General features: G+C 42.5%; 1 protein-coding gene across 3 annotated transcripts in view; it reads right to left on the bottom strand.

Moving 5' to 3' along the window:
- Positions 1 to 22,329, bottom strand: part of RSRC1 (arginine and serine rich coiled-coil 1) — a 292,940-nt gene that overhangs the window by 101,042 nt on the left and 169,569 nt on the right. The window lies entirely within an intron of this gene.

Below are 22,329 nucleotides of genomic sequence, written 5' to 3' on the forward strand. Positions count from 1 at the left end.
CAGTGAGAGAATATGGAGGCTGCACTTCACTGTCCCCAAGGGAGATGGCTGTGCTGTCTAACAGCCTTGATCCTACAGACTACTGTTCACCAGCAGGAAATGAACAAACCACCACATAAAAGGTGAGACAGGCAGTTCCCCCCTGGCTGCAACTTGCCTGGAGAGGCAGGAGTCCAGTTGGGCCACTGTAGCCTACGGCCAGCACTGGGGAGGAGGACTTTTCACCTTGCAGCCTTTCAGTACAACTCTAGGACCTGAAGTTGATACCTCATGTCTTCCTGAAAGTGGAGACAGAGGAGTTTCCCCGTTCACATGAGTCACACACAGCTAAATTATACCAACTTTCATAATTTCAAACAGGGTTGTTATGACACGATTCTCAATTAACAGTGTGCCAGGGACTCCATCTCAGCCACAACAGGAGCTGTTGTTATACTTGAGAGATCATGGCCAGTCTCAGCCACAGTGGGTGGTACCACATGCTTTAGACTGTCCTGTTTCAGCCCTTCTGCATCCTCTGGACCAGCCATCAGCCTGGGCTCAAGACAATTCTGTGGCCATTCCCACAGGTCACCTTGTCTTCACTTCTATTCCCTCCACCATATCTGAGATACATAATAGCCTCTACCAAATGTGTGTGTGCAGAGCACAGAGGAGAGAGGGCGAGAGCCGGGCACTGAAGAGGGGAGGATTATGCGGGCACAGCCAGGAAGGGAGAGAAGTGGAGACCGAGCTGTCATACCTGACCTTCTTCTCCTTTCAGGCCTGCTAAGCTCAGAAGGAGCCACTTGGCAAGGTAGTGAATGCATAGCTGCAAACAGCTCTGGCTGTGAGCTTGTGAAAGGATGTTCCTAGAACTAGAAAGCTGGGTTGCTTTAGGTCACAAGTCTCCTTCCCTCCCTCTCTCATCCCTACACAAACACACACACACACACACACACACACACACACACACGCATGCACGCACACATGCCTGCACACATCAAAATCTGCAGCTGCAATGAACAGAGAATGAGTCACCATCTCAATATTTCACACTGAAAGTGTACGTTTTGTCTAAAAGAGAGGAAAAAGTCCTATTACTTGTTTCTGCCAAAATGCTATTATTCTCTATTTCACGTTGTGACTACTAAGTAATCTGAATGCTTTGACAGAACTAAAAAAAAAATCTTTAAATCTACCTTCACTTAAAACAGCATGAGGGTAAAGGAGTTTTAAGGGCTGTGCAAACAGGCTGCAAGGAGGAGCTCAAGGTTCGATCCCTGACACCACTTGATGTGGCCCCTAAATACGAAAGTCAACCTTAAATAAAAATATAAATTAAAGGAAGGAAATGGGAAAGGTACTCAAGGTTACTCCTGGTTCTATGCGCAGGGATTACTCCTGTGGTTCTCAGGGGACTATACAGGATGCTGGGGTTAATGCTGCGCTAGCTGTGAGTGAGAGAAGTGTCTAAAATATTGTACTATTATTCTGGTCAGGAAAGAAATTCTGATATGTACATAAAAAACCTGCACATTGCCCCAGATCAGGTTACTCACAACAGGCTCGTGACATTTTACTGCCATTCCTGAGCAGGATGTAGACATTTGTGCCCACCATTGACAATCAAGAATCTGTGTGGATATGGATGGGGGATGGAAGCACTATGGCAGGCTACAGGCCACAATCAGCTGCACCATACGTGGAGGCAGGGCTGGGAGATCCCATTCACCCTCTCAGCTGGCCCGCTGATCCCCACTCCAGTATGACCCCTGCTTTGTGCCCTATCCAGGGCCTGGCTCCACTCACCAACAGTCCAGGACCTGTTCTCCTGTGACGATAGACTAACCCTCACATTAGATTTCTGGAATGTTAAGCTACCCTCACTTCTGCTGGCCATGGACAAGGGGACATGTTCCTAGTCTACCCAGATCTGCCTGCCTTGCAGCAGGCCAGGCCCTGGGGCTGATCTGGGTCAGTGTGGAAGAGAAGTCAGCAAGTCTCCATCCTCCCCCTGGCCAATGAGGCCACAGGGAACCCGCATTTCTCCTAGAGTCTCAGCAAGTTTTTGTCATCCCACTGTCTGAGGAGTCTACAAGGTACCAGCAAAGTTTCTGCTCTCGTGGTTTTTTCAGCACAAGGACTCACCCCAGAGCTTGGCAGGACAGAGAGGAAAGGCTGATTGTTGCTGAAGCATGGAGGGAAACAGACCAGCAGGAGTGATGGAAGCTGTGGGCAAGGACACTGTGGAATGTTCTGGAAAGTCAGCACCCTGATGGCCCTGCTATCCTTACAAATGTGAATAAACTCAAGATCTACTTTGTCACAAAGACAACATGACAGTTATTTCATTCTCACAGAAAAGCCTCAGAGATGATATATGTACACGGTCATATTTCTGCTAGAACAAAAATTCACCATTAACCAATCTGGGCTAGATTTCCAGGCCTTTTGCATATGTATTTGTGATCTTCAGTGGCCAGATGGATACTTTCAGATAATGCCACTGACCAGCTCGAGACAACAATATACACAGCTCTCATCACAAACAGTGTTTGCACACAGGACCCATATCTGGGTGTCTCTGAGTGACTTACAAAGAAAGGTTCAATGAAGAAGCACTGTCATCTCATTCCATAAAGCATCCTATGTATCACCAAGATTTCTTTAGTCAAACAGGTGAGGGGACCTTCCTTTCCCCTTCTATTAAATCCTTATTCCTGGTCACATGTGAAGAAGTTTCCCTAACATTTGGTTTGGATTCAGGATACAAGCAATATTAATATTTATCATTTTTCAATAAGTGAAAAGTTCTTCCCTCTTACTTCACAGTACCCTGAATGAAAAACAAAAATATTAGGGTGCTCTGTTCAGTGACAAACTGGCATTTTAAGGCAAGCAGGATATGATCGATGAAGTTGGTCTGACCCACTCATAATTCCTCTTGTTGTTATACAATGTGTTTGTTGATGAACTACAGAGCTAACTGAGGACCAAGCAGTGCACTAGTATTTGACTGGGAGTCAGTCTCTCTCCCTTAGCTAAGCTACCTTCAAGAGAATGGCCCTCTTTGGCGGGGAGGGGTAGGGGCTCCTGGGGGTAATCAGGAGTCCTTTCCTGAGTTTCTCTGCCAATGGGGCCCATGGCTGAATGTGAGGGCCCGAGGATATGGAGCTGCTAGGGTACCAGGTGGTACTGGTGGCCTCAAGACTACACCCAATAGTGCTGGGGGCCCACTTGTGTCTGGGACCTGTGCCTTAATCCCTTGACTACTATCTCTCTGGCCCTATAAAGGGCCATTGTGAAGCTTCCAACTTGTTTCTGCATCACAGGTTGGAGGATGTTGTGATCCAGAACTGAGAAACACACAAGCCTCCACTGAGTCAGGAGACAGACGAGGTTATCAGAGAGGACCTTGATCATTCTGCTTGAGACACACAGGGAAGCAGCTATTTTTTGAATTACTAAGAGGGATCTGGGTAACAATTCAGTTAATATACTAAAAAATAATGGCTAATCTTAGGAATCACAAAAATGATATTTAAGAAAATCTTCATTGATGCTATGGTTCTATGATGTCTGATGGACTTAATTCAATACCGAAATGCAAAAAGTTAAAGAAAAAGAGCATATAGTCAATTTTTCTCTCCAAGGATCTCTGTGATAAACTATTTTGGGCTCCTTATAATCTGAGATATGAATTCTCACATGACTCCTTTTTCTAACACCATTTATAGTGAGAGTATTCTAATTCTATCTCATCCCACAGCGATAAATATGACAATAAATTCTTATAGTCTACCTTGCAGCCAGAATTATCATTCCAAATGCCAGCACAAAATTAAACCACTGTATATTTTTTAATGAAAATGTCACCAACCAATGCATTTTTACATGTGAGAGCTGGGTTATGTGATATTTTGTTATATAAACCAAAAAACAACGTATTTCATGTATTTTTCCCTCGCGAATGAAATGTTTCCTATTTCGCCAGTGTCTCTTCAAAACGCTCATTTTATTTTCCTGTGCTACCAATGACAACAAAGTCATTATTTTCTATGACTTAGCCACGATGGGTAATGAAATGATCAGTGAACACGACTGAAGTATGATCCTTGGATAGCTGCATTAGAGGAATCAATCGGAACATTTCCAAACAGGAGACTAGCTCAGATATTTCAAATCATCAATATCCAGTTGTTCGAAACCCTCATGCTCGAAGGTAAGGTCTGGGGCTGAGGGGAACAGGAGAAAGACACCCCTTATAGCCCTGCATCAGACTGATGAAGAAAAATGAGACAACTCGGCTCTAATCATGGGACATGCAGAGAAAATGGTCGTTTTCGTTTTGGGGCGAACAGCATCACAGAGCTAAAATTCAGATCTTCTATTTACTCTAAGTCAAAGAAAGTGAGTGCCAGTGATGGCTGGCACCCCAGTTAGGACAGGGGTGAAATTTCACTTTTTAGGTACAGGATTTAATCACTCATTTACTCCTTTCAGGCTAGCGGACAAATGGGAGGGAAGCAAAGGAGAAGTGGGCACCTCACAGACTTGGTCCACAGGGTGGGACACACACCTGCTTCGACACAGGTGGCTCACACTATTGCTGCGTCATGGTCAGAAACAGAAAGACGTTTGCACTCACCCACAGCTGAGCCACATATTAACAGGAAGGACTTGCCCAGGGGTCTAAGTCACCCTCCCCACCTGTACCCAACACAAACCTGAGTTCTAGGCTGAACAGCCAGACCAAAGGGCCAGAGCACAGAGGGAAGTGGCAGAAGCCCATGTCCACCTGTGTGGTCCCCTGTCACTGCCCAGAGTGGCCCCTGACTCCCAAATGACTCTCTGCTCTGCCTCTTTCACTCCATAAATTGCTCAGTCTATGCTTTCACTGTTTATTGCTTGAACTGTGATGCTCATATGCATCACTGAAGCCTTATGATCACTTAAGTGGAAGAAGCATCTGAAATGTATAGAGAAATCCTATTTGTGACAGTGACATGGCACATGAATGTGACTCACTTCTCAGGGAATTCAATACTTCTTTTATTTTGGTGGAGGGGAGTTGGGTCATACTTGCCAATGCTTAGGCAATACTTCTGATTCTGTACTTAGGAACTGAATTATTCCTGATGGTACTCGGGGATCCTATATGATATCAGGGACTGAACCTAACTTGGCTGCATGCAAAAGTAGGTGCCATTCCTGCTGTACTATTGCTCTGGCCCCTTAATACTTCTTTTTTTCTTTTTTCTTTCTTTTTTCTTTCTTTTTTGTTTTTTTTTTTTGGGTCACACTTGGCAGCGCTCAGGGGTTACTCCTGACTCTATGCTCAGAAATTGCCCCTGGCAGGTACAGGGGACCATATGGGATGCTGGGATTAGAACCACCAGCCTTTTGCATGAAAGGCAAACGCCTTACCTCCATGCTATCTCTCCGGCCCCGAACACAATCAAAACCAACTGTTTATTTCTTTTTTTGTTTGTTTGTTTTTTGGGTCACACTTGGCAGTGCTCAGGGGCTACTCCTGGCTCTACGCTCAGAAACTGCTCCTGGCAGGCTCGGGGGATCATATGGGATGCCGGGATTTGAACCACCATCTTTCTGCATGCAAGGCAAACGCCCTAACCCCATGCTATCTCTCTGGCCCCACTGGTCCCTCAATACTTCTATATGCATTAAAACACCTGCAAAGTTCTTTCATTTCCCTTTGGACAAGGCTGGAAGAAGGATCTTGGTCCAATCTCACAGAGAGAGTGTGGGAAAAAAAAATCTCCCAGTGCCACTCAACATGGGTTTATCTGGGTCATGGGGCCAATTACAGGCACTAAGGAAACCTTTCACTTTGGGACAAACACTGGCCTGTAGATCCATCTCAGAGGCCACCACATAGTTCTCATGTTCTCAACAGCTCCTGGGTGCCAACCACTGGTCTAACAGTCCTGCTTCCCTGATACCGAGCTGCCACCTCCTTGGGAATAAAAGAGCACTCAAGTGCTATCAATAGAGAGTGAGAGGAAAATAAGGCTCAGTTTGGTGAATTTGGGCTCTTTGGAAGTTGAAAGTAAATGGCTATCTTCTCTCCTGTGGCTTGAGACCTGTTTCCAAGCCTATGTTCTGCTCCAAGTGAAATAATAGTATTTACAGTAATGTCACCTAGTAGTATTAGGGTTGTATATTTTCCTAACGAAGTCAGAATATAAGATGAAAGGTTTTTCTCAGGAGAGAAAAATTGGCAGATCATCATAGTTTGCATGATAAAAAAAAATAGAGATTATTTCCCATCTTCCCCATTTCTATCAACATGCTGCTTCCATTTGTAAAATCTCCTTGGATGCACCCACGCATCTACTCAGTTCACACAGAGTCTACAAACCACACACGCCTGGCTCATAAACAACTACTTATCTGTTGGAGCCTAAAAGCCAGTGTCTTGCTCCCGCTTCTTTTTTTTTTTTTTTTTTTTTTGATTTTTGGGTCACACCCGGCGATGCTCAGGGGTTACTCCTGGCTGTCTGCTTAGAAATAGCTCCTGGTAGGCACGGGGGACCATATGGGACACCGGGATTCGAACCAACCATCTTTGGTCCCGGATCGGCTGCTTGCAAGGCAAACGCCGCTGTGCTATCTCTCCGGGCCCGATTGCTCCCGCTTCTTGACAGACCACAGCTGAGGCTTCGAAGACACTCTCTGGCAGGTGTCTCAGCATGTGGCCCTCCTCACCAGTATGGCAGCAGGTTTAAGAGGTCTTTATAGGTGAAGTGTCTATTCTAATTTTACACTCAGAATAAATTGGATGTTCATCTGTTTACGTAGATGTAGTCATAGTTCAATTTACAGTGTTCTGCATTTTGTTGTTGTTTTTGGGCTACCCCCGGTGGCAACGCTCAGGGTTTGCACTCTGAAATCACTCCTGGCATGCTCAGGGAACCATATGAAATGCCAGGGATTGAACATGGGTCCGTCCTGGTCAGCCACATTCAAGGCAAACACCCTACCGCTATGCTATCGCTCAGGCCCCTGTTCTGCATTATTTTAAGAGAGACAAGAAACTAAGGGAATGGATTTAATGAGAAGCTGGAAAGTCTGAAGTAGGTATAAATAACACAGTTCTAAAAATAAAACTCCAAATTACCGCTTTGTGGTGGACCATTGCATGACAAATGCTCTAGATGGACACCTTTGTAAATCACAGTGCATATATATGTACTTTAAAAATTCCAGCTAAAGAATGGTTAAAAAATAAGGCATTAGACCAAATTCTATCTTAATTTCTTTCCTAATGAGCTAATAAGTTACTCTTAAAAATGTAAATATTGGCTGCTCATTCTGATGCAGTCTTAGTTCAAAGATACTAACCTGCTTTAAAAACCACCTTTCGGTGCACACAGGCAGGTGCTACCGGAAACCCACAATACCTGAAGGACGGGGACCTACTCAATACTTTGTAATCATCTCGCAATCTAATGAAACGGAAGCGCATTTCATCAACAATGAAATTCTTCAATGACTGCTAAAATGAGAATCAAAAAATTATTATAATCTAGTAGTTTGGCTTGCAGCAAGCATTAATCAGAAGTCATAATAAATCCACATGCTTCCTCAGACAGCACATTAGTCAAAGCGTTTTCTGGGATAACGACATTGACTAATGGGCTCTGAGTTGAAGGGTCAATCATAAACTCATCAAATGCTTCATTTAATTTCTTAATTTGGACAAACACAATTTGTTTATGGGAAAGATATCAGGTGTTCGTGAATGAATAATGGCTACGAAACCAAACTCCATTAATCAGCTCCTGATTACAAATGACTTAGAGATTGTTTATTCTAATTTCATTCATTTGGGTCAACAAAGAAAACATGAGCAAATGAAACCATTAGGAAAAAAGTGGCACACTGATTCCTCCAGATTTAATAAGGCCATGATAAATACTCTTTCAATAACTGTATCAAAGAAACTTTATTACTCAGGTTGATACCAGCCCTTTTTACAACCAAATTCTGGAGGCCTGTGATTTACAAGAGCTCAGGTTAGAAAAAAACACAAATACAAACACAAACACAGCTCATCCTACACTGTGACCAGCACAGTACCAAACTCCTTGCCTGTCGGACCCCTGGACTATATCCATGATCTTATCTGCTGTTCCTGCACCAGCTTTGCTGACCATAGAAGCTTCATAAGCCAGCCAAAAGGAGACTAAGAGGCTCCTGGCTCACCATGCAGTGTTAGGCCTGCCTTGGTTAGCAGGGTGGGCAGAGAAACCCAGGAATCTTCACAGCTCACCTTAGCCTAGTTTGTTTTGGCTCAAATAAACTCTAAGGAAAAGAGCTCTGTTTTGTACATGAAGCAAATGGGGTCCTGGGCAGCAGGTGAGCCATGCCAGTAGTCAGCAGAAGCCCCAAATTCTGGCTCATCAAGTATCTGAAATTGCTAATGGAAACCTGGATTGATGGATATGAAAGGAGCCCCAGCACAGGACATCAATGCGGAATATCTGAGTGTCACTGATCACATGATCTGCTTAAATACTGGGAAAATCTATACCAGAGAGAAAAGGAACACAACTTTGAATTTAAGAACAAGGATCACTTCTGATGATGCTCAGGGTATCCTATGGGAGATCGAACCTGAGCATTGGTCCCAAAACTGCCAATCCAACATACACACAAATTACTTTTGAAGGCCTCCCAAGCAGTGCTCATGGGCCCAAGAGTCATGTCCAGTGACAATGGCCAGTTCAGTACAACAGGAACCCCAAGGTCATGTGTGATAGTCCTAGAATGCCACCTGGGTCCTAGACAGGCAGGCACATGCCATGAGCCCTGGGTTATCTCCCCAACCCACTGAATAGCTTCAATCCACATAACAGAAAAATTGTAACTAATTACAGCATGGTATGTTTAGAAATGAGTATTATTCGAGGCTGGAGCAATAGCACAGCAATAGGGCATTTGCCTTGCATGCAGCCAACCTGGGACAGACCCAAGTTTAATCCCTGGCATCCCATATGGTCCCCTGAGCTTTCCAGGCGCAATTTCAGATCACAGAGCCAGGAGTAACCCCGAAGTGCTGCTGGTTGTGGCCCAAAAACCAAAAAGAAAAGAAAAGAAATTAATATAATATTGTTTCTCTCCATTTTAAAAATGAAAATAGCCAACAATTATATTGGATAAATTCTATATGGCAAGGTATGCTTATAAATTAGAATTATTCTATGTACTCACTCCATTTAAAAATGAAATGTCCAACTATTATATTCACAATTATACAAAATTAAATTCTTTCATTCAATCAACTTGCTATGCACCATTTATTTTCCAAGGCCTTTGATGACCATCTCCAGAATCTCTTCTGGATGAAAATAATCAAGACCACTTTTTACAAAATAATTTTAAAAGACCCCATGGCTTGAGCAGCTTCTTAGATCACTGTAGCAGACTTGGGATGCTGACTAGGTGAGCTCTAAGAAAATTGACTGTCTCCATGAAGGAACAGTGACCAGGTGCTCACAGGGGAAACGGACACCAAGACACATCATTCTAGCTTTGAAGTCCAAGAACCAAATTTAATTAGTTTAATGGCACTTTCTTTCAGCACCAATCCTCACCCAGCAGTTGCACTTACTCACACACTTAGTATCCACTCAATGCCCACTTATGGAGCCTCAGTGTGGACCTGTACTCCATGTTCTGGGCCTTGGTTCACAAATACTGCCCCTCACTGGGCCAGACTGTGGTTACAAGTTAACCCAAAGGAACCAGAGATCAGAAAGTGCCACTGACCTCCAGGGCCACAACAGAGGTAAAGGCAGGGCACCCAAGAGGAGAGAAGTGACCTTGGCAAATTGAGGCAGAACTTTTAGGACAGTGAAAGTGCAATTTTACTACATAATCATGGACTCCCAACAAAGTTTACAGAATGCCCCACTCCTAGAGAACAGATCATGTTTGAATAAACCTTATTTATTCTATGTCTCTGCAGAGACATACAGTCAAAAGACTACAGAGCATTTAGAAAAAGCACAAGCAAAGAACTTTTCTTCACAAGTTAAAAAAAATACTTAAAATTAAATTTAAAAATACACATGTGGGCCCGGAAAGATAGCACAGCGGCGTTTGCCTTGCAAGCAGCCGATCCAGGACCTAAGGTGGTTGGTTCGAATCCCGGTGTCCCATATGGTCCCCTGTGCCTGCCAGTAGCTATTTCTGAGCAGACAGCCAGGAGTAACCCCTGAGCACCGCCGGGTATGGCCCAAAAACAAAAAAAAAAAAAAAAAAAAAATTACACATGCAAAAATATTTAATAAATTAAATTTTTTATTAAAATCCCTTGTCAGGAACAATAACCATTATTGATTAGTGCTCTATATGCATCACTTAAAATAAAATTTGGTCAAAACTAAACTAAGGTCTAACCTTCAAACTATTTAGTAGTTCTTTTGTTGAATCACTAATTGAAAATGTTTTTCCACTTCAACAAATACACTTTGTACAACTTTTTAAAAGATGAAAGAACTATTATATGATTCTCTACTCATGAGCAAAAAGGGACCAAAAGTCCCTACCATAACTGTCTTTTTTGGCTGTCACCTTTTATTTCAACACTCTTACTTACATTCACACAGAACTGAATTCACAGGAATTGGACTCTCTAAGGAATATATATATATTTTTTGATTTTGCTAAATAAACCCAAAAGAACTTCCGCACAAAAGCCAAACAAAATTTTAAATTATATAGGATGACAAGAGAATTTAACAGTCAACATTAAATAAACACCAATAAAGGATTTTTAGAAGAGAGGATTATTTGATTGGTTGCCATCAACTCTTTGTTAATTTAGAAGATGCTGCACTCACACACAAAAAGGTCTACTCTATTTAAACAGGTTTTTTTTTTTTTTAATGAAAGAAAAAAGAAACCCCAGGGTCTAAAATGTAATGAGTGATCCTATTAGTTCCACCAGACTAAAATCATACAGTCTACGTATGTGGTCTTTCCAAACACATCTGTCACGAGCCACTTTTACATTAGAAAATGCAAAATACTGAGCACTGATTTACTAGATGAGACCTGGGAAAGTATTCATCATCTAATTCCCCCAAGAAAGCTCTCTTGGAGAATGATAGGCAATCGGTCTTGGTTGAGCATTTTCAGAAGCTATTTTAAAATAAAATGCCATTATAAGCCAAGTGAAAAAGATCCATGATAAAGCAAAAAAGATAAAATAGAAAACAAAAGAAATCAAGAGTTTCTTTTTTAAAAAATATTTAGTCATCATGGACTACAAGTTTTCATGACTGGATTTTGGGCATACAAACACCAATTTGTTCCTTAGAGTCCACTTTCCTCCACTAATGCTCTCAAAAGCATTTTAAAGTATTTTTTTCTGGCTTATAAATATAGATTTAAAAAATACATATGAATGAAAAAGAGTAGGAGGTGAAAATGTGGTACCACATAGTAGCTGCTCAATAAAAACCTTGTAACCCTTTTTAGTAAATTTCTTAACTAGTGTTATTTTACTCATAAAATTCTTTTATAGGAAGAAAAACAACTATCATGCCAAAATTTTTAATGGTTTGAATTAAGAAATATTCAAGGGCAATTTTATATAGTCTGCTTACAATAAATTAACTGCTAGCGCTGAGAAAGAAACCCCATGCTTGACATAAACAAACACCCAAATCTTATACACTTGTCGGTCATTTGGCTAATGAAGTCTGGAGGAACAGAAATCTGCAGACACCCAAGCGAATCAGCCACTGTAAGTGACAGAAGCTCTTCTAAATCCTCTGTTTACACTGGGGATTAGCCGAGTGGATTCTGTGCTGCAAACTGAACAGTCATGGTCAGGGGAACCTGCCCCCCTTCAGCCTGCAAGGCAGTGGGACAAAGACTGGCCGTGGTAGGAAGTGACCCAGAAGCAGGTCCCTCCCCGGGAGCCGCACAAAGCCGGGCTGCCTCACAGAGACTCCATCTGACCATGAGCTGGCCTGGAGGCCGGCCGGGAGGCCTAATTACAGGCCTACAGAGCCCAATAACAAAGGCTGGAGGGCTTTAGCCTGGGATGATGCGCTTTATACTGACTTGAGAGAGTCCATATAGAGGACCCCAAAGAAAGAGCTTTAGCTTTAATTCTCCCCAGAGATGCCGCATTGTACTCCAGGCTGGAAAGCCCACAAGCAACATGCTCCAGCGAGGCTTAGCCATGCCACCCTCTCAAAATTAACATTCGCCCGCGGTCTGCTCAACATCTGCTCAGGCGCGGCCTGTCCGGCGGCACTGGGGGCGCTGGCACACACACACTGGGAGTTTCTTCAGACTAAATATCATTAGGGGCAAAGAACAGCCACATCTCAGCGCGCAAATGATGCACACGTTGGTAAAGCCCCTGCTTCGTGTGGGTCTCTTTAGGGAGCACCCACCGCTCCTTCAGGATTAAAACAGAGCCCCCCCCCAACAGATGTAGCTTGAACAAGGGGGCGGCAGAGGAGCAGAGGCCATGGCATTTTACATGGAAGCAGATCTCATGTCTATGTGGTATGTCCAGTGCTTAGAGAGCACATGGTGGATGGGAATAAAGTTCCAGACAAACGCCCACTTGGGCTGAGCTAGCTGAGCTGTGTCTGTTAGCTTCTTTTACAAGCACGTGGAGATGCAAAGGGGAAGAGAAAGCCCTGGCCCCCCCAGTCCCCTCTCAAACTCATTGGGCATGCTCCTGGGCATGCTCATTGGGCAGGTCTGGCCTGCTCCAACACTTGGCTCTATTGGAAACAATCCTCAGGTACATGTTACTATGCTGTCAAAATGCCAAGGCTGGGCTTGGCAAGGTGTCCAGGCCCCTGTCCCTGGAGTTGGCAGTGGGTTCCAAACTACCTATCTTGATAACACCCCAAATGGCCAAGCTATGCTTCTTGCCAGGCTCAGAGCAAATTGATGACTGGGTGCACGGGAAAACATCTTTAAATTATTGTAACTTGATTGAGGTTTTTCAATCAAGCTAAAAAATATCAAGAAAAAGAAACAATTTTTGACTTTCCTGCAGCCACTCAGCAGTAGCCAAAGACACAACTGTCCACTCTGTGTCCACTCTGTTTGGGCAACAGAGCTGTCCATGCATGCAGTGGACAGTGCTACATTATCCAGGCCACCTTACCTGGGATCCTGGGGATCACCAGCACTAGGGGAGGGCCACAATGGCAATCCAGGTTGGACTTGACCTCCACCACACCATGCAGTGTACGTACGCCCTAGGGATTTGTCCTGGCCCTTGAATCAGACATACACGGCTCACCCTGACTTGCAGGGAATCCCAGTTCATACGTGGCCAAAGAACTGGAATACAGAGAGGCACTCAGAGCTGGCCCCTGCGCGTGTGGCACACCTGGACAGAGTATCATGTACTAGCGTGTGCCCACACTCTGCATTATTTTCAGTTACATGTGCCTTAGCAGCTGCAGAAATACAGAGGCCCACAGATCCTCAGCAGTAAACCAGGCAGTCCTGGCATATCACGCTCAATTCTTCAGTAATTGAAAACATAAAAATAATGAACTCTCCAGTAGTTATGGAAAAGAGAGTATTTCCAGACTAAAACTTTTTAATCTCACTATTATCGATTACAAATCTCATTTTAGAGTCAATGGTTTGCTGAAAACAGACAGAAACTATCTTATGAGCCATGACCTAACAAAACAAAGCATGTGCTTTGGCATCACTCTCTGACTCCCTCTCTCTGCTCAATGTTGATTGACTTAGTCAATGGACAGAATTACTTCAAGAGGGACGAACAGTTGGATGTTGAGTCCTGGTTGTGCCACTTATTAGCTATGTGATCTTTTAAGCTTTCAGGATTTCTGTAAAATGGAGTTAATTAGCTCTCCATGCAGTGAAGCGAGTAAGATGATAAAAGATCACAAAAGAGCTTTGAAAACTCTAAAGATAATAAAAAGGGCTACAGATATGATTCGGAAAATGAAGTATTAGAGATCTCATAATCAAGGTGACTTGCCTCAATGCACAAAATTCATTATTTATTCTTATAACATCTAATATGTAATTTAAAGGAATGCATACACTTCTATTTTACTAAAAGCAAATTCAAGAGATTTTAGAGAAAAACAGTATAAGAAGGGTCAGGTTTTGAAGATAAAGAGATTTATGTTTTGGGAATATTTCTCATTTCACTTCTTTTTTAGACCCATGAATATACTTGTCGTATGACAAGAGCATGCTGGCTTTTTAAAACACTTCAGTTTCAAAAAATTAATAACTGTCATATGCTCAATATGGTTTCTAAACACTCCTAAATTAGATTAAGGTTCATGCCATTCTGTTCTTATTGGCCCATGAATGACCAAATTTATTTTTAATTGAATCACTGTGAGACAGTTACCAAGGTATTTTTTAAATTGTTGCGGGTCTGCCGCATGCAAGGCAAATATCCTACTGCTGTACTCTATCACTCAGCCCCTACAAAGTTAAGGGTTAGAATTCAATCATACAATGTTCCAACACCACCCCTTGACCAGTTCCTACTTTCCTCCACCAGTGTTCCCAGGTTCCCTTCTTACCCCATCCCAGCTTGCCTCTATGGCAAATGCTTTTCTCTTCTCTCTCTCTCTCTCTCTCTCTCTCTCTCTCTCTCTCTCTCTCTCTCTCTCTCTCTCTCTCTCTCTCTCTCTCTCTCTCCTCTCCTCTCTCTGTCTCCTGTCTCTCTCTCCTCTCCTCTCTCTGTCTCCTCTGTGTCTCTCTCCTCTCCTCTCCTCTCCTCTCCTCTCCTCTCCTCTCCTCTCCTCTCCTCTCCTCTCCTCTCCTCTCCTCTCCTCTCCTCTCCTCTCCTCTCCTCTCCTCCTCTCCTCTCCTCTCCTCTCCTCTCCTCTCCTCTCCTCTCCTCTCCTCTCCTCTCCTCTCCTCTCCTCTCCGTCTCCTCTGTCTCTCCTCTCCTCTCTGTCTCCTGTCTCTCTCTCCCCCCTCCCCTACCTTCCCCTCCCCTCCCCTCTCCTCTCCTCTCTTCTCCTCTCCCTGTATCCTCTGTCTCTTTCTCCTCTCTCTCTCTCTTTCTCCTCTCTCTGCTTTCTTCTCCACTCCTCTTCCGTCCCTCCCCCCTCTCCTCCCTCCCTCTTAGGCACTGTGGATCACAATATTGTTACTAAAGGGATATTATGTATATCACTTTACTTCTTTTCAACACCCTGTTCTTGTCCAGAGTGATTGTTTCCAACAATCATTGTCATAGTGGTCTCTTATCTACCCTAACTGCACTCCTTGCTCTTTGTGGCAAGCTTCAGACCAGTTTTGCTGGCCTTTGTTTCTATTGTTTTGGGGTATTTCTCTCATACTATGTTGGGTGTGGTGATTTTTTTTTTAATATCTTGTAAATGAGTGGTCATTCTATGTCTATCCCTTTTCCTCTGATTCTCAGCATGATACTCTCCAAGTCTATCCATGTATAAATGACCGTATATATATATTTTTTTTGTTTTGTTTTGTTTTCGGGCCACACCCATTTGATGCTCAGGGGTTACTCCTGGCTAAGTGCTCAGAAATTGCCCCTGGCTTGGGGGGACCATATGGGACCCCAGGGGATCGAACCGTGGTCCTTCCTTGGCTAGCGCTTGCAAGGCAGACACCTTACCTCTAGTGCCACCTCGCCGGCCCCAAATGACCATATTTTTACTGTGTGTGTGTGTGTGTGTGTGTGTGTGTGTGTTTTATGGATCACACCCAGCAGTGCTCAGGGGAAACTCCTGGCTTCATGCTCAGAAATTGCTCCTGACAGGCACGGGGGACCATATGGGAAGCCGGATTCAAACTGATGACCTTCTGCATGAAAGGCAAACACCTTACCTCCATGCTATCTCTCCGGCCCCTAAATGACCATATATATTTTTTTATTTTATTATTTTTATTTGTTTTTATTTTTTATTTTTTGGTTTTTGGGCCACATCCGGCGTTGCTCAGGGGTTACTCCTGGCTGTCTGCTCAGAAATAGCTCCTGGCAGGCATGGGGAACTATATGGGACACCGGGATTCGAACCAACCACCTTTGGTCCTGGATCAGCTGCTTGCAAGGCAAACACCGCTGTGCTATCTCTCTGGGCCCTAAATGACCATATTTTTAAAAAGATGATTAATCAATAAAAATGAACACTAGTAAACTTACTATCCAACTAAAGAAGTTTTGCAGAAAATCCAAATAAAACTTAAAATGAATTAACACTTCAAGAGCGAGAACAAAAATAAGGGGAAAATTCTCATCCTGTTTCTTGCTCTATGTGATAATCAGGTTTCTAATTTCTTCCATCATTCATTGAGTTTATAACTAAAAAGCCAGATTATCATTCTGTATATTTTATTTTTAATTATATTTATATAGGCAATTTTCATATGCTTATTTTCATATATTTACTTTAACACCCGCTAGAGAGTGGTATTTACAAGTTTGCTTTCAGTAATCAGATGTATAATTTTCCACCATGAATGCATTAATTAAAGATCAACAGCTAGAATTCCTTGTGGTATAAAACCACCGTAAGTGTTATGATCTGTTGAAAACATTAGGAGTTGTATATATGATTTCTGACTATCAGGTCTTTATTATTTTATTAAGGAAATTAATCTAGTCAGGAACTAATATTGATATCACCAGTTAGGAATGTCACCACTATCTATAACGGGAGAGGAGAAGAGGTCAGTAAGAAGGGGGGGACAGAGGGGAAGGGCCAAGGTGATATAGATACACTGGTAATATGAAGGAATGATAGAGCTAAATAACCAAAATACAGAGTCAACAACACTGAAATCATGAAACTTAAACTTTAATGACTGAATTACAAAGGTGTCTGTCAGGATGCAGGCTGGTGAGGAGGGTAGGGGACATTAATGAAGGGATGTTGACATTGATGGTGGATAAAAACTAGCGTTTTTTCCCTCCTGTCCAGGAATCTTTGCTTATGACTTTTTTTTCTTCTAGAAAGCTCCACTTCATCCTCTTTTTTCCAAATACTTCAAGATGCATCTCAAATAAAATTTCTGTGATTCCTTCAGCCTTCCCTAGTCTTTATTCTCCTTTGAATGGTTTTATCTTTGTCTCTATATATACACCTTTTTCCATTTAAAAAATTATGAAAGCATCATGACTTACAGAATTATTCTTACTTGGGTTTTAGATATACAAAATTCCAGCACTGATTCCACCGCAAGTCAACTTCTCCCAAAACCAGTGTGTCCCCCCCCCCCCCCAGCATCTTATAGGATTTGGAGAAAAAGAGGATGAAGTAGAACTTTCTAGAAGAAAAAAATAATAAACAAAGATTCCTGAGCAGGAAAACAACAACAACAACAACACAACTTACTCAAAGAACAGTGAGAAATGCAAAATGAAATCTCAGGAAAGATGCTAAAAACCTGGAGGGCTCCCCAGGAAGAACCTTGGAACCTTCAGCATCATGAGTCAAACTGATTTTCAAAGCACCGAAAAGCCATAGACTGCATATAAGTAGAGGAGTGGGGCACCCAGCAGCACCAGGGAGAGATCATGCAATCAGGGTCAGCAAAGGCATGACTAGAAGAATTGTTTTGGGGAGCTCCAATTTACCAGTTTCTGGAGAATCCCCAGCACTGGTAACATTCACCTTCACAATACCCCAATAAAGCCAGTCTTCCTTCCTGGAAACCAGGGCACAGAGAATCCCTGTCTCAGAGCTCCTACCAGTAAAGGCTGAGCTGAGTGATGTATGTGGCCAACCTCAGTGGGTCTTTGAGTGCTGGTCAGGCTGGCCGAGTCAGTGGCCTGGGTGGGAAGCACATCCAATCAAATGGCCTGGGGTGGAAATATTGGGAAAAGCCCAATAACTGGCAAATGGCCCCTCAATAATACAAGGATAACCCCTCCAAAATGATAAAAATGTACTCAAGCCAGCTCATGCATACAGATGATCACAGCAAAGCTAGTCCCAACATCCAGGGGTGGAAGCTGATCAGAGGTGCACAGACATACAACAGAGTATTATTCAGTCAGGAAAAGAAACAGGATGGTGGGGCCAGGAAGGTGGTGCTAGAGGTAAGGTGTCTGCTTGCAAGCGCTAGTGTAGGACAGACAGGACCACGGTTCAATCCCCCAGCATCCAATATGATCCCCCCAAGCCAGGGGCGATTTCTGAGCGCATAGCCAGGAGTAACCTCTGAGTGTCAAATGGGTGTGGCCCAAAAACAAAGAAACAAACAAAAAAAAAAAAAAGAAAAGAAAAGAAATAGGATGATCCATGCTGCAAGGTATCTTTAAACAGCTCTTCTAGTGAAAGGCTGCATGGCTGATGACTACATTTAAGTAAAATATCTAAGAATAGATAAATCCATTAGATAGGCAGATGATGGCTGCCCAAAACTGCAGGTAAGAAGGCTGAAGAGAGGGGCCCGGAGAGATAGCACAGCGGCATTTGCCTTGCAAGCAGCCGATCCAAGACCAAAGGTGGTTGGTTCGAATCCCGGTGTCCCATATGGTCCCCTGTGCCTGCCAGGAGCTATTTCTGAGCAGACAGCCAGGAGTAACCTCTGAGCATCGCCGGGTGTGGCCCAAAAACCAAAAACCAAAAAAAACAAACAAACAAAAAAAAAAACCCAAAAAAACAAAACTCTGTGATTTGTTCTATGAATCACAGGACTACATTACTATAAAAATCAGGAACCCTAGATTTCAAAACTGAATTTAGCAGGTAAGGGGCTGGGTGGTGTGGGCTAGAAGTGACATGAGGGCAGGGATGGGGTGCAGTAGGTGTTGTAACTGGCACAACAAAACCATAAACGCTGGTAGTACTGTAAAAAAGAAAAAACATGCACAATTTGAAAAAAGAAAAAGCAGGAACGATAATTATTTAGAAAATACACATGTCTGTCATATTCCTTTAGAAAAAAATATGTCCTGACTTTTCTAAGCAATAAATAAGTATCAAATGCTCAAAGCTATAGAATGAGTAAGAATGGAAGCAGACATAGAACATTCCAGTATTTATGCTATGTCTCTGGAGACAAGATATCAATTAAGACACGACCTATGAGTGAAGTGTGTGGTACCCAGACTAATGAACTCTAGCATGGGAAAAAGAATGAAAGAATAAATATAAAAATTTCAAAATACAAGCCATCATTTCTAGGTGAATCACTGCCTATAATGTATTTAAACCCCCCAAATGCCAACATTTTAAATCCAGATAAATGAACTAATTATAAAGTAACTTTTAATGGGCAAAGAAGAAATCATGGCAGAAAGGGATTTCAATTGGATCATAGAATAAATCCTGAGCTGAGGTTATAAATTTCAAGATGAGTCCTACAAGTTCCTACACTTGTATACATTTGTGACCTTCTGTGCATTGGTACTCTGGTGCAAGAGCAGTAATTCATCTCATTTGAATTAAAGTTAAAGGTCATAAAATTTGGTTTCAGTTTCGGTTTGGCAATGGGCATAAAAAAAGATTTCATGTAAACTGGAAGATTTAGCAATATAAAGTGTAAAAACAGAATACTAGCATTAAACCCAACATACTCCTACTTTAAATTCATGCTTGTACAGTGTTTATGATGCCCAATTGGTATATTTTGTTCAATGCTATATTACTTGTATGTATGTGTCTTCAAGTAACACACCACCAACTATTGCCAAATGTTATGAATTAACCCCAAACTGGTAAAACTGATGTTCACTCCAGTAACCAGCAACCCAGCAATGGTTACACTAAACTCCCTTCAGGAATCACTATTGAAGGGAAAGACACTGTTATGACAGGATTTCTACACAGGGGCCTGACAGAAGTTGTAGTGCTAACACCACACTCCCGGCTTCAAGGATACTCCAGAAAGTAGAACCCCAATAGACTCCATACCTTCTCAGCCCAGATCTCTGTCTTTGGCCCCAATCTCTGTCTTTCTGTCTGTAATATGCTCTGATCTGTCTGTCTACACCGGGTGTTCTCAAAATTTTTAATCAGGGAACCAGTTCACTGTCCCTCAAAACCATTGGAGGGTCAGATTGTAGTTTAAAAAGAAAAAACTGAGGGGCCGTTGAGGTGGCGCTAGAGGTAAGGTTTCTGCCTCGCAAGCGCTAGCCAAGGAAGGACTGCGGTTCGATCCCCTGGCGTCCCATATGGTCCTCCCAAGCCAGGGGCAATTTCTGAGTGCTTAGCCAGGAGTAATCCTTGAGCATCAAATGAGTGTGGCCCCCCTCAAAAAAAAAAAAAAAAAACCTGAACAAATTCCTATGAATACTGCACATATCTTATTTTGAAGTAAAAATACCAAAATGTGAACAAATACAATATTTAAAATGAAGAACCAATGAAGTTCAACCCACAAACTTACCACTATTTCAATGGAAACTATAGGCCTACTTTTGTTGGGCCACAGTTTGAGGACCCTTGCCCATGACTGAGAGGAATCATCGAGGGGGGGGGGGGGCGGAGAGAGTTGGTGGTGCACATCCCACACATGCACACTGTAGGTCTGGGATGAATTGGCTGCTAAGCAGGGCAGGCAGTGATGGCAAAAACAACTGACGGGCCTGATAAATGTCCTTGGCGGGCTGTAGTTTGGGGACCCCTGGGTCTATATTATGCCCAATGTTAATCTGTCTGCTTGCACTATGCCTTGATATAATTGTCTGTCTGCATTTACATCATAATGTCTGGCTTCATCATTGAAGGAGGTAACATGAGTCCTGATGACTAAACTACACCCTTGCCACCATCTTCCATGTCCATTCTCTAAAGCCATACGTCACAACAAAGGTAGCTTTTCAAAGGGGTGTGACATGTCACACTGGTTTCTGAAGCATCAAGAAACAAATGGAACTGCCACCAAAAAGCAATTTGGCAGAAATGACTGACTGGGGCAAGGAAAAGGAGGACAAGACTTTCCTTTACAAGCAAGTTTAGCAAACCATGCAACAAGCCTCTCTAATGTCCGTTATCTGAACACAGAAACTCATTACTACAAAGATCAATTCTAAAATCCCACAAAGTTCATGAGAAAGTTAGTGTGTTGCAGGCTCTGAATACCGTGCTGGGGTACAAGGAAAGGAGGACAAAACAATGGTCCCACAAAAGGTCATCAATAATAGATGCCACCCTTCATAAAGGCAGCTTATCCAGCCCAGTTAAGCTATTTGATTCGAAAACTACTGGAATAATCTGATTATTATCTAGTGTACAGAACTCACAGACTTAGAACTTAGAATGTTAGGTTAGGCAATGAGGGGTTAAAACTCAGGGCACGGGAGATTAGAACTATCAAGTATTGTTTCAGAAAAGTCATAGAGAGAAACTGGGCAAAACGAAGCAAAAAATATTCTTTGTAATTCTATTCAGGAAAACATATTTTCTGGGCAAAGCACCAAATACTGTTTTAAAGTGAGAGTTTAAATAACATATGTCCATTATACAAAAAATTAAGAACTATATTAACTAGCTTTACCATTATTGCAAAGATAAAGCTTACTTTATCTATATTTACTTTATCCATATTTAAAAGTGACATTTAAAGAAATTGGGAAGATATGTAGAAACACACAAAGTTCCAATTTTATCTCTATGTAGCACATCACTTTTGTCTCTATGTGGCGAATATCTTCAAAAGACAAAAGGTTGCCAGGCCCTAGATGCTAGTACCATCAATTGATATCTGACACCAGCTTCACTGCACCACTGAGAATACATGCAATATCTAGGAGTCTTCTAAAATGGGACAGGAAACAGCACAGGGGCAGAGCACTTGCTTTGCACATGACCAAGCTGGGGTTAGTCCCTGATATCCCATGTGGTCCCCTGTGGCCCATCAGAAATGATCCCTGAGCACAAATCCCAGAGCAAGCCATGAGTACATAACAAAATAAAAGGCTTCCCAACCCAGGTGCCTAACAATAGATGAGTGTCTAAAGAAACTGTGGTATATCTATACAATGGAATACAATGTAGCAATTAGAAAAAAATAAAGTCATGAATTTGCTTATACATGGACAGTATTATGCTAAGTGAAATGATCAGAAGGAGAGGTATAAAGATAAAATAATACCACTCATCGCTGGGATATAAGGAAAATAAAAGGTAGTGTGGGGATGATATCCAGAAACAATAGAGATGAAAATCAGGAGGACCATTCAATGGTAGGAAGCTTTCCACAAGGTGCAGAGAGTGCAATTAGAGCAGAAAAAGGTCTAGTATGAGAAGGCCATTCATGACACCCCTTCATTAGCAGCAGTGTAAACCACAATGTCAAAAAAAAAAAAAAAAAAAAAAGAAAAAAAAGAAAGAAAAGAAATAGAGAAAAAGTGAGATAGTG

This window comes from Suncus etruscus, chromosome 6 (assembly GCF_024139225.1).
Source record: "Suncus etruscus isolate mSunEtr1 chromosome 6, mSunEtr1.pri.cur, whole genome shotgun sequence".
NCBI classification, from domain to species: Eukaryota; Metazoa; Chordata; class Mammalia; order Eulipotyphla; family Soricidae; genus Suncus; species Suncus etruscus.